This window comes from Bufo bufo, chromosome 6 (assembly GCF_905171765.1).
Source record: "Bufo bufo chromosome 6, aBufBuf1.1, whole genome shotgun sequence".
In the NCBI taxonomy this organism is placed as follows: Eukaryota; Metazoa; Chordata; class Amphibia; order Anura; family Bufonidae; genus Bufo; species Bufo bufo.
This window is the reverse complement of record NC_053394.1, coordinates 166865148-166890332: the sequence shown is the minus strand read 5'-3', so window position 1 is coordinate 166890332 and position 25185 is coordinate 166865148. Positions and strand designations below refer to the sequence as shown.

The window sequence follows — 25185 nt, the reverse complement described above, 5'->3', positions numbered from 1 at the left end:
TTGATTTTTATAAGGAAGAAAAAACATTCAAACTTAATTTTATTTTGGATGGAATTACATGGAGTATCTAAAGGACAAATAGATTTCAAATTCTAAATAACATACATGTGTGACCACTGCTCCATTCACTTCTATTTGACTGATGAGTACAGTGTTCAGCTATCTCTGTCTGTCCCAAAGAATAGGGTAGCGGACTTGGGGACTCCCATTTTTGTAATTGGTGGTGGTCCCAATGGTTGGGCAGCAATTATACAAGTATCACCTATACTATACATGTTATGTGAAAAACTCTTTAGGGTACATTCACACTAGCGTTTTTATTTTCCGGTATTGAGTTCCGTCACAGGGGCTCAATACCAGAAAAAAACTGATCAGTTTTATCCTAATGCATTCTGAATGGAGAGCATTCCGTTCAGGATGCATCAGTTCAGTCCCTCTTACGTTTTTGGGCTGGAGAAAATATCGCAGCATGCTGCAGTTTTCTCTCCGGACAAAAATCCTTAACACATTATTTTCCTTTGAAATGCATTAATGCCCAAGTGTTCCGGATGCATGCGCAGACCTTTAAAAATGTAACGAAGATAAATACTGGATTAGTTTTTCCGGATGACAACCGAAAAGACGGATCCGGTATTGCAATGCATTTGTCAGACGGATCCGCATCAGGATCCATCTGACAAATGCATCCGTTTGCGTCCGTATTGCCGGATCCTATGCCGCAAGTGTGAAAGTACCCTTAAAGGGGTTCTCCGGCAATGATTTAATGTGGCCACAAAGCAACCTATCCTAGAATGTGAGCAGGACTGGATGCGTCCTCTGGCACAGCTGCCTAAGGGGGTAGGGCCTCCCTATACACTACTCTCTTGCACTTGCATATACTACACATTGGTGAGCGTTCCTGTCAGGCTGCTCAGCCATGAAGGCATATCGTAGGTAGGATCACATCATGGTTATCTATTGCAGAGCACTGTAGTCTGTACTGGTGTTCAAAAAATTCCATACAAAACATTCTCGTGATACCACAAAGTGTGAAAAAATATCACTTTTTTTAAACTTCCTTTTCCAGCCCCATTCCACTGCTGAGTCTTAGCAGTGACGTGCCGTTTTTCCACATGTGACCACTGAGCCAGGGATTGGCTGCAGTGGTCTTGTGACCAAGAACGAGACCTTATCACTTCCATGTACCACCGGGAGCTGCAGCATCGGAACTTTAAAAGGTGAGTGATGGTTTTGTTTTAACTTTATTTATTAGGTCAGTCAAGGTCAACATACAAAGAAATGGGTAAGGTGTCCAAAATTCTGTTATTCTGACTAAAAGTCGGTGACCGATTATTAAATAACAACCCGCCTCCCCCGCAGCGTTCCACCATCGACACAACAAAAAGTAAAAATAAATGGAACGAAGTAGTTTTCATACAATAAATAGAAGAAAGAAGCAATTCCTTTTCAATATGAATCATCTTTTTTAAGTTTTTTTTTAAACACCTTCCTGCCTTCCATTTATGCATGTGTTATGCTAGACAATAGTGATAGTTTTTTTTTTTTATCTAGGTTTACTATTTTGCACAATACAAAAATATAAAATTGTAAAATGTTTGTTTTCTCTGGCCATAGCCTGAGATCTATAACAATTGTGTTTTCTTTAATTGATAGAGCCGTATGAGGCTTTGTTTATTTGTGGGATGAGCTGCAGTTTTATTGGTACAATAAATTGTTTTTCAGTGTTTTTTTTTAAAGGGGTTCTCCAGGAATACTGATTTATTTTTCTGTAAGTGCCTGCAGCCTACCGTAAACAGAAGATTCATACTTATCTGCTCCCTGCCTCTTTGGTCCTCCACAATGCCTCCAGTTTGTTCATGTTCCGGTCTACGGCTTGTTTTCTTTCGGTGCTGCATGATCATATGCTCCACTGCAGCCAATGACTGACTTCAATGGTGCCATGGGCAGAAGCAGCACGTCACTGCTGAAGCCGCTCACTGGCTGCAGTGGAGCATGTGACTATGCCCATGCAGCGCCGGAAGAAAACAAGCTGAGGACCGTTACATGGACACAGAGGAGGCATTGCAGAGGACATTAAGCTTGAGTAGAGGTTAGCCAAGATTAGGGAACACACAGGATGGGGAATGGGGAACGTTGCCATCAATTCTGTCAGGTTGTCGGCATAGGTCGAAAATCCTTGGAAGACATCTGAAGATTTAGAAAATTACAATAAAAAAATAAAATAAACATCTGTAACAGTTCCAACACTGAAAAAAAGAAAACATTTTTGCAGCATCATCAGACATCACCTTATGGCAGGAATACCCACACCTTCCAATGATACAACCACATTTTGCAGCTGACAGCATACAGCCAAGCCAATCCCACCTGCAGCAGCCAATGGCCACACAATTTTGCCAGCTTCACCCTCGGGCAGTACCCAAACAGAGAAGCCAGTTCATAGACTTCTACACTGCAGTACCAGGCAAAATGACATGTGGGTATGGCTCTGCCAAGTACTGCAACTCAACCATGCTTTGTGGCCTTCACTTGAATGGGCTGAGCTGCAGTACCAGCCACATTAACATAGATGTCGCTGTGTTGGGCAAATGCTTTGGCACTTTCATTCACGGATGTGGGAACCCAGCATTCAAAGGTTGAAGCCCTATTATAAGGCAATTCTATAACATATTATATTATTTTATAGTATATGATTAAGGCATGTATAGATTTGCAGGTGTTCTCTCGTCAATAGTTTGAATGTTAGAGTCCATTCCCAGTTTGGCAGTGGACATGAGGAACATAATCTCCACTTCACTTATTGGTGAAACAGAGATTTGGAGGATGGAGAATTCCGATTTCCAAGAAGATTGGTGAGCGTTCGCAGATCTTAGTAGGAAGTCTGAAAACAGAATTGAAGAAAGAAAAAATAAGTGAAATTATATTCAGTACTAATAACAATAGCCCCCTCCTGGTCAGCCAGGCTTTTCCCCTGCAGATGGTCAATTGATGCAACTGAATTATTGATCCATGGAATAGATGCAATGGAATTATTATCCTCTCCATGCTAGGATCATTCTTCCTGCTAACCAATAAAGGGGCATGCTGTGGCCCTTCAATCAGCTGATTGTGGGGGTTACAGCAACCACTGACCTGGCTTTGATGGGGTTAATTATAATAGCAATTAGTAAATAAATACATGAATCAGTCATAACATTAAAACCACTTCCCTGATATTGCATAGGTCCCTCTCGCTGTAAAAATAGCTCTGGTCTGTCGAAAAATGGCCTCCACAAGACCTCTGAATAGTGATGAGCCAATCAATTCGTCACAAATCAGATTATTTACGAATTTCTCAAAATCTTTGGATTTTAGTGAATCCAAAACCTTTAAGATTCATCCCGTGCAAATCACTCAAAAGACAGAAAAGATGACAAGGATTACATGACCTCGGGCAGCGGCCTGGCAGCCTTTTTCTTGAGGGACTATAGTCAAAGCCACTATACGCCCAAGCAGGAAAGGATTTGTCCATCAGAAAGCGTCCAGATCCCTGTCGGATGCCATTATACTAAACGGGGATCCGGCGGTGCGCGGCAGCATCTGGATTTGCCCGGTATTTGTGCCACATGTGAATGTAGCCGTCACTTGACAGGCACCGGCCGCCACTGCTGTGTGTGCTGTTATATTTCAGTCATCAGTCTGTGTCCAAGAGACAATAAAAAAATTTAATGTAATTAAATGGAAATCCTGGTGCTGATAGCGAGCATGTAACTCACTGTTTTGCATATATCTAATAGTGCCACCAAAAATAGGCGTATTTCAAGATTCCTCCATGACGACAAACCCAAAAGCTGAAGTGTTAAGAGCTTTTAAAATTCGGGTTGTTTATTAAAGTAAAGGGGATGGCGTTTTCTAATAAGGCACATTTTTTGCCATGTCCTCCATGTGCTCATCAAGAGTACATTATTTCTGTGGAAGTCTAGGATCTTGTCCCAGAGAAGATGAAGAAAATTGGAAAGTGCCACTGTTGGTACCAGACCCCCAATGTTAATTAGACCTCAGATCAGACCCCCAATGTTACTCACCTCTCCTGCTCCAGACGCCCCCACCACTCCTCAGATCCAGTACTCTTCCTGCTGCGCTGTGACCCGACTTCGCACAGTGTGCGCATAATGGAAGCACTCATTAGTATCTACCCTATAAAATGCACTGACATTTTCTTCCTCTTTTGGGGGAAAAAAGAGTCTTATAGGGCGAAAAATATGGTGTCGCCATGTCAGGAAGGGGTTAAAAACCTGGCTGGAATCACTAGCTGTTTCTGCTCCTTTCTATGGTGAGGGGGGCACAGCGTCACCTAGCATTGGTTGTTATGGCCTGTTAACTCCTTGTGCAGGTCACATACAGAAAAATACATTTTTAACTCTTTAAGCAGTGGACCACTACTGTGGCATGGGACACTGGACAGTCATTCATATGTGGCTTAGAACGCCCTCCAGAGCCGTGTGCCTTTGCACCACTTGATCTGTGATTCCACCTTGCATATGCTGGACCATCTGTATAAACAGCATAAAGTAAGGGCAATATACTGTATGAGGGTCAGACAGGGGCAATATACTGTGTAAGAGGCACTTGTAGGGGGAATTTTACTGGATGATGGCCCATCAGGGGGCAATATACTGTGTGAGAAGCATGTAGGGGGCAATATACTTTGTGAGGGGCACATGTAGGGGATGTTATACTGTATGAAAGGCAAAGCAGAAGGCACAATACTGCATGGGGACACAAAAGGGCATCAAAGTGTGTTGGAGGAATATAAGGGGGCATTGTACTGTGTGGTGGTCCACAAAAGGGGCCTCCATATTAACGTGTGACAGGGTGGAGCTTAGATGTGACAGAGGCCCCCATACCAAATCTGCCCCTGGCTTTTGGGGACCCAAATGGATGATTTTGCATGCAGGAGGAGGATGAGGTGCAAGGACTTGAGGATGAGGAGGAGTTGGTGGTAGAGGGGGACATGGTTGACACTCATTGTGGCAGACATGATGATGACAACAACGCTGGCCCTGACCAACCATCATAGTGCAGCAAGGATGCGGAAAGCACAGGGATCAGTATAGTTGGGACAGTTGGCAACTATGATACCACAGATTCTTCAGATTGCTCGTTTATCGCGTAGTTGGTGGCAGTATTACACTGCCAAATGATCGATAACGAGCATTACAACAAATGCAATCATGAGAAAATCTGCCCCTGTGATACAGGCTAACCCTTCCTAAACAATGTTTGCAGTAAGGTCACACTATCCTGATGAAATAGGCCATAGTAGGTGGTAATATCCATGTGAATGCCAGGAACCAATGTTTCCCAGCAGAACATTGGCAGGAGCATCACACTGCCTTCTTTAATTCCATACACGCGCACCTTGGCCGTCCACTTCTTCTTCTTTTGCTCCATGCTTGGGTTCTGATGTTCAACTGTCCATTGTATGTGGTTTTGCTGCTGGACAGGGGCCAGCATGGACTGGTATACAACCCAATCCAATATACAGCAAACTATGATGTACCGACACCTTTCTATTATAGTCAACATTGAACTAGATGAGGTTGTCTTTGCTCCCTACACAAATCAATGACCTTTGGGTGCTCAAGACCCCGTCACCCATTTACTGGTTGATCTTCCTTGTACACTTTGTCACGAAGGTCCTTATGCTTGCCCATTCTTTCTGCTTCCAAACTGTCACCTTCAAAAAACAACTGTTCACATGCTGCTACTATATCAAACACCTTGAGAACATGGTCCCATGGAGTGGAAGTCAGGAGGTCACGACCACTGTTGCCATCAATTTTTAACAGCCAATTTGAAAACTGCACTGACTTGCATGCCAAGGAGGTTCTAGGCCACATAGCGATCATAACCCTGTGGGATCACATCCTGGCGGTGTAATTGTCACAAGATAATTACTGTTATTCACTTTACCTGTCAGTGGTTTTAATTTTATGGCTGAACTGTGTATATATAATATTAAAGGGAAACAGCACAATTTAGCTTATTGAACCAGGCACAGTTACTGCTATGGCTTTCATCAATGGCTTCGCACCTATATTATTGTAATCCGTTGCTGCTTTTCAGAGAAAATGGACTTTGTTCAAATATGTAAATTGCCTTTTTAGTGCACCAAAGGTGGGAACTAGCCCTTCAGTGCAACCTAGCTCCACCTGGGGGCGTGGCCGAGCCAGCATGGAGTGAGGAAGCAGGATTGCAGTGCTCCTACAAAATCCTGTGAAATATCCTTTATACACCTGGCATAATCGGGGTTTCTTGAGCTCATTCATTATATGTTGGACCCCTTCATACTTGGGGACACTCTGCCCGGTGCTGGATTGCTGAGTTTTGGCTGTGGCGCTGTGGATGCCGACGGATTGAGGGAGAGGAGCGGAGGGACGCAAACTGAGGAGAGTGTGGAGTGAGGCCGAGGCACGATCCGCCGCAAGGTACACAGCGCAGGTACGGCTTGCTGAAAGTTGCTAACAACTTACCTTGGACTGCTGCCGATACCTGCTGGAGTCTTGAGCCCGACGGCCGAGGCGGGAAGAAGCCGCGCGGTGGGTGCCATCTTGCCGTTAAGTGTATGTGCAGCGGCGCTCCTCTCTGCCCCAGCAAACGGAGTGGATCGGCGAAACGCTCTGTATCTCCCTACTTCCACTATTATCCTGAAGTCCTGCAGTGGTAATCCTGTTAGGAGTCCTTATATATGAAAGCTGCAGAGTTCACCACAGTTTATATGAAAGTTTAGTGGTGGTGCTGGTGTACTTATCCCCCTCCCCATCTGGCAGTCTACTTGGCTGTGTGGCAGGACTTGCTGAATTTAATAAAGCCTTATCTTGATTTGCTGCATGAGTGACAAACCCAGCAGATCTTTAAAGTGTCTGTGGACTATTTCTATGGGCCGCAAAACTTCTTCTGTGGCTCCATCATCTGTTAAACGATTCATGGACGCCATGAGTCAAACTGAACAGGAAAGTGAGGGGTCTCCTGTCCCTGGTGCCTCTGCTGAAGCCTCTCAAATTATGAAAGCTATAGCTGCCTGTCAAGCTGCTCTTACATCAAAGATAGACCATCTACAGTCTGACCTTAGCTGTTTGCGACACGATTTTGACAAAATACGTGAAAGAACATCTGCAGTGGAGCAAAGAGTGAGTGATGTGGAAGATGCGTCCAGAGCAGCTGGAAATGACACCAGGCAGCTGCTGCAACAGGTACAGATGCTGCAAGCCAGGGCGGAGGACGCTGAGAACCGCAATAGACGTAACAACGTCCGTATCCTGGGCTTACCGGAGCGAGCAGAAGGGTCTACCCCAGAAACTTTAGCTCATAAAAGAAGTGTTACATCCCATCTCACTTTCCAGTTGCTTTGTTATAGAAAGGGCACATCGGATTCCAACCAGGCCCTTACCGCCGGGATCCCCTGCTAGACCTTTCATCATGAAGATCCTGAACTACAGGGACAGAGACGCTATTTTGCTAGCTGCTCGGCAGAAGGGGAATGTCAGCTATGAGAATGTCCGTTTGTCCTTTTACCCGGACTTTACTGCAGAGGTCCAGAAGAAAAGGCAGCAGTTTACTGAGGTCCGAGCGCGGCTGAGGGACAAAAATGTGAAATATGCCATGATCTACCCTTCTCGCTTGAGGGTGCAGGATGGTGAAACAGTCCGTTTTTTTAGTACTCCTGAAGAGGCTACTGAATGGATTGAGAGAAATCTAAATGCAAGGCCTCACCGCTGATGGTTTATACTATAGTGTTGGCAGCTGAAGCATATAATACTTGATTAAATGTTAAATTGTTTTGCTGACAAGATGGTTGGGGGAGGGGGGGAGTATCTGGTTTAAATGCACCATTATTACTCCTGTTAGATTCCCTGTTCTTTGACTTTGTCTATTGATCAGATGTTTAACCCCATATTGGTATGCTGGGTGGCAACACCCTGTATGACTATGCACTGTTGTGGGTAGACGTATATACTTGCTTCCTATCACCAACGTACCTATATGGTATATATGTTCTAATGAGTTAGGGTAGGTTATTGTACCCAGGAGTTGCTAGTTTGGGGTGTCAGGCTCAACCATGTTAGGAAGGTTTGGGCAGGGTGGGTTAGGGAGGTTGGGAATGGGTGGGTTGAAGAGAGTTTCTCTGTTGAGGGGTTCTTTGATGTGGATTGTATGTGTCCGTGAATGTGCCTTCATTGGTCAGAAACTATGGAGATGTTATCTTTGGAAGAATAAATGGCGATAATTAAGCTACTTTCGTGGAATGTTCGGGGTCTGAATGATAAGATTAAAAGGTCTTTAGTGTTCAATTATCTGAAGAGGTATAACCCTGACATAATGTTATTGCAAGAAACGCACCTGCAGGGCCAGAAAGTACTAGCTTTGCGGCGCCCATGGATAGGCCCCACATATCATGCGGTTTACTCAAACCACGCTAGAGGCGTGTATTTTAATTGCTAAAAGTCTTCCGTTTCAAATACTATGTGTGCAGCTAGACCCTTATGGTAGGTATGTGATTTTACATGCTTGTGTCAGAGGCCTGCAGTACCTATTTGTGGGACTATATATTCCTCCGCCATTCCGCAGAGAGGTCCTAGACTTAATTACAGCTAAAATAGCAGGATTTCCAGCAATGCCTTATATTATTATGGGTGACTACAATGCCACTTTAGATCCTATACGGGACAGAAGGGTTCCCCAGGCCTCACACAACAATGTCCTATCACATTGGGCTAATACTTATGATTTAGTAGAGACGTGGCGCTATTTCCACCCCACAGATGCACAATTCTCTTGCTATTCAGCTTCTACTGGCTCACTCTCTCGTATAGATCTGGCCTTTGTCAGCAGAGATTTATCCCCCTATATCAAGTCTAGTGATTATCTACCGAGAGGAGTTTCAGACCATGCCCCCCTCCTTCTGATACTGTCACAGCCGCTGGCTTCGACTGATAAGCAGTGGCGGTTAAACCCTATGTGGCTCGAGGTATTACCTGTGGTGAGCGAGAGTCTAGATGCAATGGGGAATTACTGGGCAGAAAATGAAGGGTCTACGAATCCTCTGGTAGAATGGGATGCTTTCAAATCAGTAATGAGAGGGGCATTGATTGCTGCTATTGCAACTCATAGAAAGGAACTGAATATCAAACGGATAAAACTAGAGACGGAACTAGCTGATAAGGAGAGGTTATATATACTAGATCCGTGCCCTGAGAAACAGACTTTGTGGCTTGAGGCGCAGCGTAGGTTTACTTTGCATTTAACTGAATATACTGAGAAGAAACTTTTAAATCAGAGGCAAACTATTTTTTCAGATGGTGATAAGTGTGGCAGGGCCTTGGCGTACTTGACTAGATCTGAGACACAGCAAACGGTGGTGGGGGGAATTCTGAATGATCAGGGGCTCTTATTAAGGGAGCCCAAAGATGTCTGCCGACAGTTTGCCTCCTATTATGAGACATTGTATGCCCCCAAGATCACGTGTACTTCGGAGGAAATTGTCAATTTCTTAGCAGGTATTAATATTCCTTCTTTGGACAGAGATGACAGGGGAGCCCTGGCGGCAGACATATCTGACCTGGAGATTGAAACGGCCATTAGTTCCTTAGCAACCAAGAAAACCCCGGGACCCGATGGATTTCCTGCTGAATGGTATAAGCGATTTTCTAAAGACCTGGTTAGTAGATTTGGGAAGCTGTTGAGGTATGCACTGGAAAGTGGTTCGTTGCCACCGTCCTTTCTGGAGGCAACGATAGTAGTGATTCACAAGTCGGGGAAACCATCTGACCAGTGTAGCTCTTACCGACCTATCTCACTTCTGAATCTTGACGTCAAAATCTTTGCGAAGGTACTGGCGTTAAGATTGCGGGGGGTAATTCTCTCCTTGGTTGGGGTAGATCAATCGGGTTTTATGCCAGGGAAAACCACAGATATTAATTTAAGGCGATTGTTCACTAACCTTCAGGTCAAACATGATAACAGAGGTATGAGGGCTCTTGCGTCCTTAGACAATGAAAAAGCATTTGATTCAGTAGAATGGGAATTTATGTGGGCAGTGCTGACTCAAATGGGCTTTCCGGAGAAATTTTTGTGCTGGTTACAAATGCTTTATAGATCCCCTTCGGCGAGAGTCAGGGTGAATGGGTACACATCGGACTCCTTCCCCTTGGGTAGAGGCACTAGACAGGGCTGCCCTCTCTCCCCCCTGTTATTTGCATTAATCATGGAACCTTTGTCGATACTCATATCCTCTAACTCAGGTATAGAAGGCTGGGAAATAGCTGGAATATCAGAAAAGCTTTCATTATATGCTGATGACATGTTGGTATACCTGGCAGATTCAGGGAAATCCTTGGATACCCTTTTAGGTGTTGTTGATCAATTTGGGGGTTTCTCGGGTCTCCGTGTGAACTGGGCTAAGTCTAGTCTCTGTCTGGTTGATGATGTTGACCCAGCTCGCATTTCGGTGAACAATAAGCTTCAGATTGTGGAGCAATTTACATATTTGGGGATTATTGTTCATAAAGAAGTGGCAAAATTTTATGATTTGAATGTTGCTCCTACAATGCAATCCATTACTCGAAAGCTAGAGGCTTAGGAAAACCTTCCTTTAACTCTGATTGGGCGTATCAATGTGGTAAAAATGATTCTTCTCCCAAAATTGCTATACTTATATAGGGCTGCCCCAGTGTTACTCCCCAAGAGACATTTTACTACTTTGGATAGAATAATCGCTCCCTTTCTATGTAATAAGTCTTCTCCCAGAATAGCGAGATCCACCCTCCAGGCGTCTTACCTGCGGGGGTGTCTTGCCTTGCCAAACCTGTACATGTACTATGTAGCGGTACAGCTGAGCTATGTGGCGTGGTGGGTACGGGCTGACTCAGGTAACCCGGCGGTGGTGTTAAAGGCAGCTTTATTGGGGTCCTATGAGGCACTTACGAACTTGGCATATAGGAGGGGGGCTAGGTCTACAGTACACTACACCCAATCAATGGCTGCTGCAGTACAGATGTGGGTCAAATGGGGTCAGAAATGTAACCCTGATGAGAATGATATTACTTGGTCGCCATATTTGCCTTTGTGGAGAAACAGAGTGCTTCCGGAGCTGTTCTCATTACTGGAGTTTGAATTTTGGCCTCAGAGGGGGGTGCGCTACCTTACCCAACTATATGATAAGGGCCTATTTAGAACCTTTAATAGTTTGAAACAGGAATTTAATTTGCCCCAGCGTTGTTTGTATAGATATCTTCAACTCAGGCATGCCTGTCAGGCTCAGTTTGGTAGAGAACCTTTAAAACTGGAGTGTGGTACAGTTGAGGCAGCGATTAGGAGGGCTCCTTTGGTCAAACCAGTGTCGACCCTGTATGCGTCGTTGATGGCGTTGCAGGACTTACCCCTAGACAGGGCATTTGTTAGGTGGAAAAGGGACATTGAAGGTTTGGAAGATGTTCATGTTAAAGAATCTAGCCGTACATGGAGATCTACAGTGGTAAGTGCTAGGGATCAGTTGATTCAAGTTAAATGGCTTCATAGGATTTATTATACTCCTGTGAGGCTATTTAAAATGGGTAAATTGCCGAACCCTCATTGTACAAGATGTGGACATGAAAACGGTTGTCTTATACACATGGTTTGGCAGTGTCCGATTATTCATGGCTTCTGGGAAGAGATCCATAAATATTTTAATGATAAACTAGGCTTTCCTAACGTCTGTACTGAGCTCACTAGTCTGTTGGGAGTAGCCAACGAGATTGTTCCAACCAAATTTGGCAGGAAGCTGTATAGAATACTCTTATATTATGCTAGGAAAACTATCCTTCTCAACTGGAAACCTCCTAAGAATCCTACTGTGCAACAATGGGTACATCTAGTTAATGCTGATCTTGAATTAGATAAGTTTGTGTATGAGAGAAGAGGGACCCCTGATCGCTTCATGAAGATATGGGACCCCTGGATTGGAGCCCAGACTCTAGTACCATAGATGACTGAAAGACTGTTCTGACCAATGAAGGCGTGTGTGAATGTGTGTGTGTGTGTGCAGTACTTTTAATCTTCCTTAGGATTGATATGTTGGGTACTGTTCATCCTGAACGTGATATCTTTTTCTTCTGTCCCGAACTTGGGTCATGAGGAGCTGTTATGATTGATCCCATGTATTTGATTTGTACTGGACTCAATTGATGATTGTCTGTATTTGATGTGTTTGTTATGCTTTTTGCTAAATTTATAAATAAAAAGATACTATTAAAAAAAAACTAGCTCCACCTGTACATAGGAAGCCCCTCCTTCCCTTGTTTGATTGACACAGTCATGGGTATAAATTCTGCTCTCACCTGGCTCTGCAATCTTATACCTGTGCCATGTGCCACAAATTTGGCGCATGTACAGTAGAAGTAGTTGGTGTAGGAGCAAGATTACAGGGCCAGGCAACGGTGGAATTTAGAGATTTCTAACAAGGTTTTTCTGGTGGAAAGCAGCCACGGATTACGATAATAAAGTTGCCGTTTTAATACTATGAAAGCCCTACCAGTAACTGTGCTTGGTTCAATATGCTAAACTGTGCTGACAGGCTCCATTTAAAGTGTAAAAAAATCTGAAAACTTTAAACTCTACATGATTTTGTCCCTTGATGATAATATATACTGTTTTTCCCACTTTAAAGGGTAATTCAGCACAAAAACTGCTCTGGAGAGGGATCTGGAGAAAACAAATATGGGTAGGTTGGAACTTTTTGGTGACCAAGATCCACTACTGGACTGACCTCAGTGATAAAATCCCCTAATGGTTTCTCTTCCTTCAAGTGTATGTCTCCACCTACCCCACATCCTCCACATGGTGGGCCACGTCATCTCTTGTTTCTTTGTTGTTTTCTCCGGTTCCACATTAGATGGGTGCGTATCTTAAAAAGACCACATACATACATGGGATATTGGCAGATCATCATTATCTCAATATAGTCTGTAGTTACTACTATGTGAAATAATTCAGAATGCTGCCTATCTTCTTAAAGAGGATCTTTATCCTCTTAAGGACCCTGCCATTTTTCACCTTAAGGACCAGAACACTTTTTGCAAATCTGACATGTGTCACTTTATGTGGTGATAACTTTAAAACACTTATTACTTATCCAAGCCATTCCGAGATTGTTTTCTCATCACATATTGTACTTCATGACAGTGATAAATTAGAGTCAAAATATTTCATTTTTATTTTATAAAAAAATACCAAATTTACCAATTTGTTTAAAAAAAATTGCAATTTCCAAAGTTTTAATTTCTCTGCTTTTAAAATAGACAGTGATACCTCCTAAAATAGTTATTACTTTACATTCCCCATATGTCTACTTCATGTTTGGGACATTTTATTTTTTTGGGACGTTAGAAGGCTTAGAAGCAAATCTTGAAATTTTTCAGAAAATTTCCAAAACCCACTTTCTAAGGACCAGTTCAGGTCTGAAGTCACTTTCTGAGGCTTACATAATAGAAACCACCCATAAATGGCCCCATTTTAGAAACTACACCCCTCAAGGTATTCAAAACTGATTTTACAAACTTTCTTAACCCTTTAGGTGTTCCACAAGAATTTTTTGGCAGATTTTCTATTTTAATTTATTTTTTCCAGTAACAAAGCAAGGGTTAACAGCCAAACAAAATTCAATATTTATTGCCTTGATTCTGTAGTTTACAGAAACACCCCATAAGTGGTCTTCGTAAACTGCTGTACGGGCACATGGCAGGATGCAGAAGGAAAGGAACGCCATGTGGTTTTTGGAAGGCAGATTTCACTGGCATAATTTTAAGTTGCCATGTCACATTTGAAGACCCCCTGATGCACCCCTAGAGTAGAAACTCAAAAAAAGTGACCCCATTTTGGAAACAACGGGATAAGATGGCAGTTTTGTCGGTACTATTTTAGGGTACATATGATTTTTGGTTGCTCTATATTACACTTTTTGTGAGGCAAGGTAACAAAAAATAGCTGTTTTGGCACCGTTTTTATTTTGTGTTATTTACAATGTTCATCTGACAAGTTAGATCATGTGGTATTTTTGAGAAAATTTTTTTTTTGGGTCTCCATATTCTGAAAGCCGTATTATTATATTTTTTTTCCAGGTGTCTGTCTTATGTAGGGGCTCCTTTTTTTCGGCATGAGATGACGGTTTGATTTTTGATCTTCTATCTTCATTCAGCAGGACCTTCGCTGACTTCACCGCGCTCACCACGTTCGGTGAGAATGATTACATCACCAAAGGTCCTTTTGCAGGTCCTGAAAGAAGAAGCCAGAAGACGATTCCGGCTGCGCGATCAATTGGAACAGGTAATATCATTTTTTCTTTTTTTTAACACCTCAATCTAGACTTTGCTAAGCATTCTGTATTAGGAATGCTATTATTTTCCCTTATAACCATGTTATAAGGGAAAATAACAAAAATCGGGTCCCCATCCCAATCGTCTCCTGGCAACCATGCGTGAAAATCGCACCGCATCCGCACTTGCTTGCAGATGCTTGCGATTTTCACGCAGCCCCATTCACTTCTATGGGGCCTGCGTTGCGTGAAAAACGTACACTATAGAGCTTGCTGCGATTTTCACTCAACGCACAAGTGATGCGTGAAAATCACTGCTCATGTACACAGCCCCATTGAAGTGAATGGGTCCGGATTCAGTGCGGATGCAATGCGTTCACCTCACTGTTAATGTATGACTCAGTGTCATACACTAACAGGCAATGCATTACAATACAGATGTATTGTAATGCATTGCAGAGGGGATCAGACCCCCAAAAGTGAACATCAGAAATAAAGTAAAGAAAAAAAGTTAAAAAAAGTGTTTTTAATAAAATAATAAAGTAATAAAATTAATAAAGTAAAAAACGAAAAAAAAAACGCCCCTTTCCCCTTATTTTATAATTAAAAAAACTGAAAAAAAACAAACAAACCACACATATTAGGTATCGCCGGCTCTATAAATATATCACATGATCCACCTTATCCGATAAACAGCATAAAAAATTAAAATAAAAACGGTGTAAAAAAAGCAATTTTTGTCACCTTACATCACAAAAAGTGCAACACCAAGCGATCAAAAAGGCATATGTCCCACAAAATGGTATCAATAAAACCGTCAACTCATCCCGCCAAAAATTTGCCCCTACTTAAGACAATCGCCCAGAAAATAAAAAAACTATAGCTCTCAGAACATGGAGACACTAAAACATCATTTTTTTTATTTCAAAACTGCTATTATTGTGCTAAAGTGAAATACATAAAAAAAAAATATATACATATTAGGTATCGCCACGTCCGTAACAACCAGCTCTATAGAAATATCACATGACCTAACCACTCAGGTGAACACCATAAAAATAAAAAAAACGGTATAAAAAAAAAGCCATTTTTGTCACATTACATCACAAAAATTGCAACAGCAAGTGATCAAAAAGGTGTATGCCCCCCAAAATAGTACCAATGAGACCGTCCCCTCATCTCACAAAAAATTAGACCCTACCTAAGAGAATCAGTCAAAAAATAAAAAAGCTATGGCTCTCAGACTATGGATACACTAAAATATCATTAATTCGGTTTCAAAATGCTATTATTGTGTAAAACATAGACATATTAAGTATTGCCACGTCTGTAACGATATGCTCTATAAAAAAAGTCACATGACCTAATCCCTCAGGTAAACGCTGTAAAAATAAATAAATAAAAACTGCGCCAAAACAACCAATTTTTTGGTCAACTTGCCCCATAAAGTGTAATAATGAATGATCAAAAAATCATATGTACCCAAAAATGGTACTAATAAAAACGTCAACTCTTCCTGCAAAAATAGAGCCCCTGCACAAGACGATCGGCAGAAAAATAAAAAAAAATAGGGCGTTCATAAAATGGAGATACAAAAACCTAATTTTTGTTTTCAAAAATGCTTTATTATGTAAAACTGAAACAATCATAGAAAGTAGACATATTTGATATAATTGCGTCCGAAACAACCTGCTCTATAAAAATAGCGCATTATCTAACCTGTCAGATGAATGTTGTTAAAAAAAAAACTAAAAAAAACACAGTGCCAAAACATCCATCTTTTGGTTACCTTGCCTCACAAAAAAATGTAATATAGAGCAATTAAAAATCATATGTACCCCAAAATAGTACCAATAAAACTGGCACCTTATCCCGTAGTTTCCAAAATGTGGTCACTTTTTTGAGTTTCTATTGTAGGGATGCATCAGGGCGGCTTCAAATGGGACATGGCATCTAAAAACCAGTTCAGCTAAATCTGCCTTCCAAAAACCGTATGGCGTTCCTTTCCTTCTGCGCCCTGCCGTGTGCCCGTACAGCAGTTTATGATCACATGTGGGGTGTTTCTGTAAACTGCAGAATCAGGGTAATAAATATTGAGTTTTATTTGGCTGTTAACCCTTGCTTTGCTACAGGAAAAAAATTATTAAAATGTAAAATCTGCCAAAAAAGTTCTGAAATCTCATCTCCATTTTCCATTAATTCTTGTGGAACACCTAAAGGGTTAACAAAGTTTGTAAAATCTGTTTTGTATACCTTGAGGGTGTAGTTTCTAAAATGGGGTTATTTTTGGGTGGTTTGTATTATGTAAGCCTCACAAAGTGACTTCAGACCTGAACTGGTCCTTAAAAAGTAGTGTTTTTTAAATTTCTGAGAAATTTTAAGATTTGCTTCTAAACTTCTAAGCCTTGTAACGTCCCCCAAAAATAAAATGTCATTACCAAAATGATCCTAACATGAAGTAGACATATGGGGAATGTAAAGTAATAACTATTTTTGTAGGTATTACTATGTATTATAGAAGTAGAGAAATTGAAACTTGGAAATTTGCTATTTTTTTACAAATTTATGGCAAATTTGGTATTTCTTTTATAAATAAAAATTTAATTTTTTGACTCCATTTTAACAGTGTCATGAAGTATAATATGTGACGAAAAAAACTATCTCAGCGTGGCCTGGATAAGTCAAAGCGTTTTAAAGTTATCACCACATAAAGTGACACTGGTCCGATTTGCAAAAAATGGCCTGGTCCTTAAGGTGAAAATGAGCCCGGTCCCTAAGGGGTTAATTTCATTATTAATGTATTAAAAAGTATTTTTAGAAAAGTGAGAGGATAAATAGGCTTAGAAAGGGATGACAGGTTTCCTTTAATATATGCAAATGAGCCTCTAGGAACAATGGGCGTGTGAGGAATATCTGGAGTTATCATTTAATGCCTGCCCATTTCCTCTGGGTCAGGGGCAGTTGGCAGAGGAAGCAGGCTTCACAGGTGGCGCTGCCTCAAAGCAGAACAAGTGTTTACATTTCACTCTCCCATTAGCCAAGCTGGAAGCAAGCTCCACTGACAAGACAACCGCCTGCTGGGGGGCCATGTTGCTCTTCTAGAACAAAAAAGAAATCAGCAGACATCATGGAACTGGGAGTTCATAAGAAATTATGAAATGATCATACATTTTACGTGTTTGAGACCCTGACACCGAGACGGACGTTCTCCAGGTCTTCCTTTGCTTATAGGACGCAAGGAAAGGGAGATATGGAGAACTCCTAGTAGAAACCAAATTGCAGCCCCTTGTTTGGTCTTCAAATGCACCAGCGATCCAGGCGGATCCGTTGGCACTTGAACCATCTCCCTATTTTTGTTGGCACTAGAACCATCTCCCTATGACCTTCCGGTGAGGAGCTATGATCCATAATGGGTTTGTGGATTTTTGGCTACCAGGGCCAAAGAGAGGGGGAGAGGGATCCTCCCAGGGCGAGGGAGGAGCATGACCGACTAAGGGTTAAGTGCCTGTGCAGGGCAATTGGCCATTGTCTTTCTCTGAAGAGAGGTCACGCCGGGTATTGTGTTTGGAGGCAGAAGTTTGGCACAGCAATGGGCACACCAGTCGCATGCACCTTTGCTAATCTGTATTTAGCTAATTTTGAGGACAGATATATTTATGCACTTTCAAACCCCTTCCTACCTTTCATACATTTGATGATGTGTTCATAGTATGGACAGGCACAGAAGTTGATTTCACGCGCTTTGTACAGCATCTTAATACATCCAATGACATGAATATGTTATTCACACACAAATTTGGAGGTTCACACCTCGAATTCTTGGATGCGGCCATTTCAGTGAGGCAAGGGGAGTTGGTGACTGAGGGGTATCGCAAGCCCACGGCCACCAACTCCCTACTCCATTACTCAAGCTATCATGCCCTCAGCGTTAAAAAAGCTGTGCCTTACGAAGAGTTTGTAAGACTCAAACGAATCAACAAGTTAGAGGAAGATTATAACAAACAGGCTTTAGACCTGAAGAACAGGCTTCTGGCTAGGGGTTACCCTATAAAATTACTTAATGATGCAATGAAAAAGGCTGCCCATCTAAGACAATTAAAACCTCCAAGAGTGACCCGTGTTGATAAAGAAAAAGAGGACAAACACAACTCCAGATCAGACCCCTTTGTGTTTTCCTTTAAGTATGGACCAATGGCCTATCAGATCAAAAAGGTTATAAAAGAAAATTGGGGCATACTAGAAAGAGATGAATCCTTGACAGGGATAAAAAATATTGCACCCATTGTCGCATTTAGAAAATGTCACACTCTAAAGGACAGATTGGTCCGCAGCAGATTTCAGGGAAAAAAACCTGAGACATGGCTACAGAGTTGGGGCCCCAAGGGTAACCGCATATGTGGCCATTGCTTATGTTGTAAACTAAACCCACAGTGGGATACCCTCAATTTCGGAGGGATCAAACATAAGGTTAATACCCTTATAAAGTGCAAAAGCAAATACGTTGTCTACTTGCTAAAATGTATATGCGCCAGGTTCTATATAGGGAAAACAATTAGATGTCTCCAAGAAAGGATTAGGGAACATATCAATTCACTCACCAGTGGCAAGGGTTGCCCACGTCTCATCGAATATATAAGACAGGAACATGAAGGGAGCGATCAAACCCTTAGTTTTGCAGGCATTGAGGTAATACGCAGCCTACCACAAGGGGGAGATAGACATAAAGAACTACTAAGGAGAGAGAGTAAGTGGATCTTGCACGCAGGCGCAATGGGTCCGCTGGGACTCAATGAAAAGATCGACATGGGAGTCTTTTTGTAAATGCCGTTGATTATGCTCTACTCATTGCAAGTTTATTTGTATTATTATTTTAATGTAATATGTCTTTCACATAGTGACGCAGCTCCCCCTCTGTGACGCTCAGGTAGGCGCCAGGTGAGCGCAATGCCTGGGCGGCGCAGAGAGAAGCGCGTCATAGCAGGCTTTTAAAAGCAGGTGAAATTCACCGCTTGATGACAGGCCCGACTAAGCACTTAGGTGCGAAACGGCCGTCGCCTTGTCCTGCTGATGCACACATGTATGTAAGTGCGTGATCACGTTTTCACTACTGGTCCTGTCAAAGTGCAGAGGACACCCCCGTTGCTCCTAGAGGCTTATTTCATATATTAAAACATCTTTTTTCTCAGCAATTAGGGCACATATGAACATGAGACCAACACAGATGCCTTCAGCTGCCATGAAACAGGTCAGTCAGTTTCATAGGTACAAATCTGCTGACAGATGCCCTTTAAGCAGTTTGATGATTCAAACCTGAATAGGTTAACAAGTATCAGTGAGGTTGAGTGTTTGAGCTCAGTTTAGATCTGTCCAGATAAAACATCCAGAGACATTGCCTCCACACTGAGGAATCCTCAGAAGAATGTGGACCTCTAAGTCCCACAGCAGATTTTGCCTCTAAATCATATCTTTCATAAACTGGGCTTGACTCTAATTTTGCGTCTAACAGCACTACTAGATCATGTAACCTAAAATCAGGGGCAGACTGGCCATAGACCCTACAGGGAAATTTTCTGGTGGGCTGATGCCCAGGGGGCCACTTGAGCCTTCCGCATGGCCCAAGAGCCCCTCATATAGCTTATACTTACCCTGCGTTGCTCCTGATCCCCGCACGGCTACAACTGCATCTCTCCAACCAGCATCCCGAGCATTGCGGCGGCCATGCAGGCATCAGGGGTGGCGCAGGTACCAGGGACTGGGGTAAGTATAATCTATATGAGGGGCCCTGGCATTGGGGGGCATGTTTTATAGTTTGGATAAGCCCTTTAATGTAGGAGCATCAGGTACTTATGCACTTGACTGGCAGCTGCAGGTGCCCTTCTGAATTCAGCCGTATCGCCCTCCTCAGGACTGTGATAGTGTTGAATACTGCAGCGCGGGCGGCAGTATTTAGTGCTGCGCTGTGATATTTAGTTCTGTGGGGGCGTTATTTTGTCCTGCACTACTGTATTGCTGGCCCCATCTACTTGTGTTGCTCCTGTCTGCTATCTATTTGGCCCCGTCTACAGCATGGGGCATCTTTTAGATTTTTTTCAGGGCCACTAAGTTCCCAGTCTGCCCCTGCCCCAAACCAGCCTTCACCTAACCTTTGTTAGCTTCAGAGCCACAATCAAATATTACAGTTGGTGTTTAGTCACATTTTAGTGAAACGCCACTGAACATATCTACAAATATCACAAGCCACTGGTTTGGGAATGCTTTCCTAGACCCACTGTACACCCTCCCAGGGAATCAGAGGGTGGTCTTTGGGATAGCCATAATGTTACTATGTATCAGCCTGACTGGCACAAGACATCACACACTTCATAGTCCTGCTATTTGGTGACCAAAATAATTCTTGTACCCATTCTCTATAAGATAACATAAAAAACTAACCTCCATCTTCCTATCTCCTCTTGTGTTTGTCGGACGGGTGCTTCTCAATTTCTAGAGGAACATAATACAAATAAACATTCTTTATGTTATTTCTATCTGGTCCAGACACACCGGAAACCCCTAATGAATCATAAAAAGCATTTTAAAAAAATTCTGGACACATCATAGAGAGTAGAAAAAGTCCCTTAGATTAATGTTCAGGAATTTATGAACAGTTGCCAACCTTGACCTTAGACCTACTAATGTTTAATGTCCTACAATATGTTCTCTTTCATGGGTAACCTGAGGCCACATTGTATCTCAGACAAAGCTTCCTTTCTGGAGCCAGGCTTGGTTATTTTTATCTAACTATACACATTGCAAGGACACTCGAACATCATGTGATCCCCAAGGCCAGAAAGGAACACATTCCTCCTCCCAGCTCTACCTCTGCAGGTTGCTGCATTTCTACTATCCTCTTTATCATGACAAGTGGTCATTGTTCTTTATGTGGAAACTTCATTGGTGCACTTTGAGTGGTGCTTTTATGGTGGCATTCTTCCTGTTGTGTCACTATAAATCCCCTCTGTTACACAAGGGGATCTAGCCTTAACTACAGGGAACCCACGAGACTGCTACCTCCTAAAGTAGTCTCTGTTTGGTTGACAGCTGACCCATGGGTGCCAAGAAGCACTGAGGGATCAGGCAATCGTATAGCAGTACACCTTTTCAGGACACTAGCGAACAAGAACATATTGCTCAGGCACCCTCCCATAGGGGAAGGAGCCTTAAGTAGCCCAATGTGGCCAGCCATTGGCTGGTGCAATTTAGGGTGCATGCTGGCCCAATAAGAGCCGTAAGAAAGGGGCGCCCTATAGGCAGAGGAGAGGACTGGCCAGAAAGAAGCAGACCACAGGAAATCGCATCTTTTATGCGGTCTCAAGAAAAAGATCATGCTGTCTAATCACGCTCTGCTGCTGGCAAACAATGATTCTGTATGGGGACAAGCGATGGCATTATCAATTGCTCCTCCCCATACTGTGGAGGAGATCTCTGCATGTAAATACAGCGGTCTCCTTTACTGATGAGCAGACGATTGCCTGGAAGGAATGCTTCCTACCCGACAATCGTCTGCTAAGTCTAGCAGTGTAATACAGCCCTCCGAAAAAGCAGAGAACAATTGATTTGCAACCTACCTGCTGCAGACCTGCAAAAAGTCAATAAATATCTGCAAGACCCTTACTTCTATCCCTAACCCCAGTTGCATGTACATAATCTCCCACTACAAAACCCTAACATCACCCATCCCTAATTTCTCACAGTTGCCAAAGTACACGGTATTGTCCAGGAATCTCCTCAAAATAAGGCCTCATGCGCACAACCGTATTTTGCATCTGTGTCCAATCTGCATTACACACGGACCTATTTAATTTCTATGGATCCACAAAAGAAAAAACTGACAGCACACAGATGTCATCCATGTGCTGTCCGCATCCGTATGTTCACTCCGCAAATTATAGAGCCTATCCCATTCTTGTCCGTATTGTGAACTAGAATAGTCATTTCTAGTTATGTGAGTGAGAGAAATGTGGATTGCACATGGAAGGTGTCCGTATTTTTCAGATCCATTTTTTGTGGACCGAAGTACGGACATGGTAGTGTGCATGAGGCCTAAGGGAGAAATATTAAGTCTTCCAGTATTTCTAAATATGAAATGTAATCCTAACCTAATATTAAATCATAGCCCTAATCCTAAGAATCCCACAAATTATTACCTACTGCTAACATAGGTCTGAGATTAGCCCTAAATGAAGACCATTGAAAGTCAATGGGAGACCGATCCGTTTTCTATTGTGCCAGAGAAAACGGATCCGTCACCATTGACTTAAATTGTGTGCCAGGACAGATCCGTTAGGCTCTGCTTTGTCAGAAATAAACCTAACCTATTACAAACCGAGCCCTAGGACTACCCTTAATTGTTACCTACTGTAAACCTAAACCTGGAACTACTCCTAATTGTTATCTAATACTAACCTAAATCTGCAATTCCATGAAGCGATCTCCTCCACAGTATGGGGAGGGCTGTTCCCTAATGCCATCGCTTGTCCCCATACAGAATCATTGTTTGCCAGGAGCAGGGTGCTGTTTCTACGGCACAATCCGATGCCAGCAAATGATAATTTAGGTGTCCACACAAACGACCCTATCACCCCATAAAAAATCTTTTCGCTCGTTCATCGGGTAATCAGCGGCACCTTTACACAGGCAGATTATCACTAACCAGCGTTCCTATGAACATTTCTTAACGATAATCTGCCTGAGCATATGAACGTTGTGTGCCCATGGCCATATTGCGGCCCGAATATGGCAGGTTCGCAATACACGGCACCGGCCCGTGTGCACTCCGCATCACTTGAATGGGTCTGCAATCACGGAGATGAGGAGCGGAAGCACGGATCGGAACCCCACGGAAGCACTACGGAGGGCTTGTTCTATTTTTTTGCGGAGTGGACGCATCATGGAGCCATTCAAGTTGAATACACGGAACGTACAACTTTCATGTACAAGAGGCCTAATTGTTACATACTAGAAACCTAATCCTGAGAGTACTCCTAGTTGTAACCTTCTACTAACCTAATCCTGAGAGTACTCCTAGTTGTAACCTTCTACTAACCTAATCCTGAGAGTACTCCTAGTTGTAACCTTCTACTAACCTAATCCTGAGAGTACTCCTAGTTGTAACCTAATCCTGAGAGTACTCCTAGTTGTAACCTTCTACTAACCTAATCCTGAGAGTACTCCTAGTTATAACCTTCTACTAACCTAATCCTGACAGTACTCCTAGTTGTAACCTTCTACTAACCTACTCCTGAGAGTACTCCTAGTTGTAACCTTCTACTAACCTAATCCTGGGACTACCCCTAACTGGTACTTTCTAGTAACCTAACCCTGAGAACTGTGCTCTCTGCGAGCGTTTCTATCTCCTCATTTTCGCAGTGGGTGGAGGTCTCAGTGCTCGGCCCCCACTGATCAAAACCTTTGATATGTCACTATAAAATATCTTCTTTTTTTTTACGTATACTTACAATTTAACTGGAGACTTCCCCAATTGTTACCTAATAGTAATCTAAACTATGTCTAAAGCTTATGTTACACCTGCAGATAATACTGAAGCTGCATCATCTGGCAGTGTAATACTGCTGCCGATTAATTACCCGATCAACGAGAAAACACTTCTTACCAGGTTTGAAAGTCGTTTGCCAGCGGCAGATTGTGCTGTCTAATCCCGATCTTCTGCCGGCAAAGAGTGATTCAAGTATGGAGATGAATGATGGCATAACGATCGCTCCTCCCCATACTCTGGAGAAGATCGTTCCATATAACGAGCAGGCGATTGCCGGGAAGGAACGCTTCCCTCCCAACAATCGCCTGCAAGATCTGCAGGTGCAATATAAGGAAAACCCTTTAATCCTAAAACGATACTGACGCTAGAACTTCACATAGATTTTGACGAGTATTCAGCGTTGAAATCTGTGTAAAATCCATATCTTGTGAATGTGGTTTCCAGCATCTTTCACCACTGTGGAGATAAAGCGGAAAATATTCTGTGGTGTGAATGTACCTTCATTCTGCCGCAATGTAAACTATTTCCTACTGCTGTAACTACAGTAGTCCTGAAGTGTATCCAGCCTCAGGACATGCTCCTGATATATTTTCCAGGGTCCCACCATTTTAAAGCTGTCTGAAGCGGTTACCCAGCTTTCCTATACCGGCCTTCCCAGACATCCCATACTAAATGTCTATATATGGCTGCAACAGGTTCTGGGACTCTACAGCACACGCAGGGTGGGGTTACTCACAGGATTGTGGGGTGCAGGGGACCTCTCAGACACCGTCCCTCCCTGGTGCTGCAGACACATCCCCATCTCACTCGTCTCTGGAGCTGAAGGGTGTGGAGCATGAAGAGTGGAGGGGGCACAAGGGGTGGGCACACTGTATGTGTATCCTGACGTGCAGAGCCAGAGGAGTCACACTGTGCAACTGTCCAGACATACAGGAGAGCAGTCAGAGACAGGATACTGTGCACTGCCCGGGGGAGTGATTGTACTGTGCACCAGGGAATGGGGGAAGAAGTACTGTGCACTGTACATATTTATAGTCAGAGACAGGATACTGTGCACTGCCCGGGGGAGTGATTGTACTGTGCACCAGGGAATAAGGGGAGAAGTACTGTGCACTGTACATATTTATAGTCAGAGACAGGATACTGTGCACTGCCCGGGGGAGTGATTGTACTGTGCACCAGGGAATGAGGGAAGAAGTACTGTGCTCTGTTCATATTTATAGTCAGAGACAGGATACTGTGCACTGCCCGGGGGAGTGATTGTACTGTGCACCAGGGAATAAGGGGAGAAGTACTGTGCACTGTACATATTTATAGT

At 43.0% G+C, this 25185-nt stretch overlaps 1 protein-coding gene and 1 long non-coding RNA gene across 2 annotated transcripts in view; both read right to left on the bottom strand.

Annotated features, from left to right (window-relative positions):
• Nucleotides 1-25185, bottom strand: part of LOC121004097 (gastrula zinc finger protein XlCGF26.1-like) — a 705032-nt gene that overhangs the window by 637835 nt on the left and 42012 nt on the right. The window lies entirely within an intron of this gene.
• LOC121004140 lies at nt 648-24728 on the bottom strand. The gene is made up of 4 exons (XR_005779663.1): nt 24604-24728; nt 20765-20815; nt 12845-12925; nt 648-2881 (listed from the first exon to the last, which is right to left on the bottom strand). It is a non-coding gene; the product is annotated as an uncharacterized LOC121004140 (long non-coding RNA).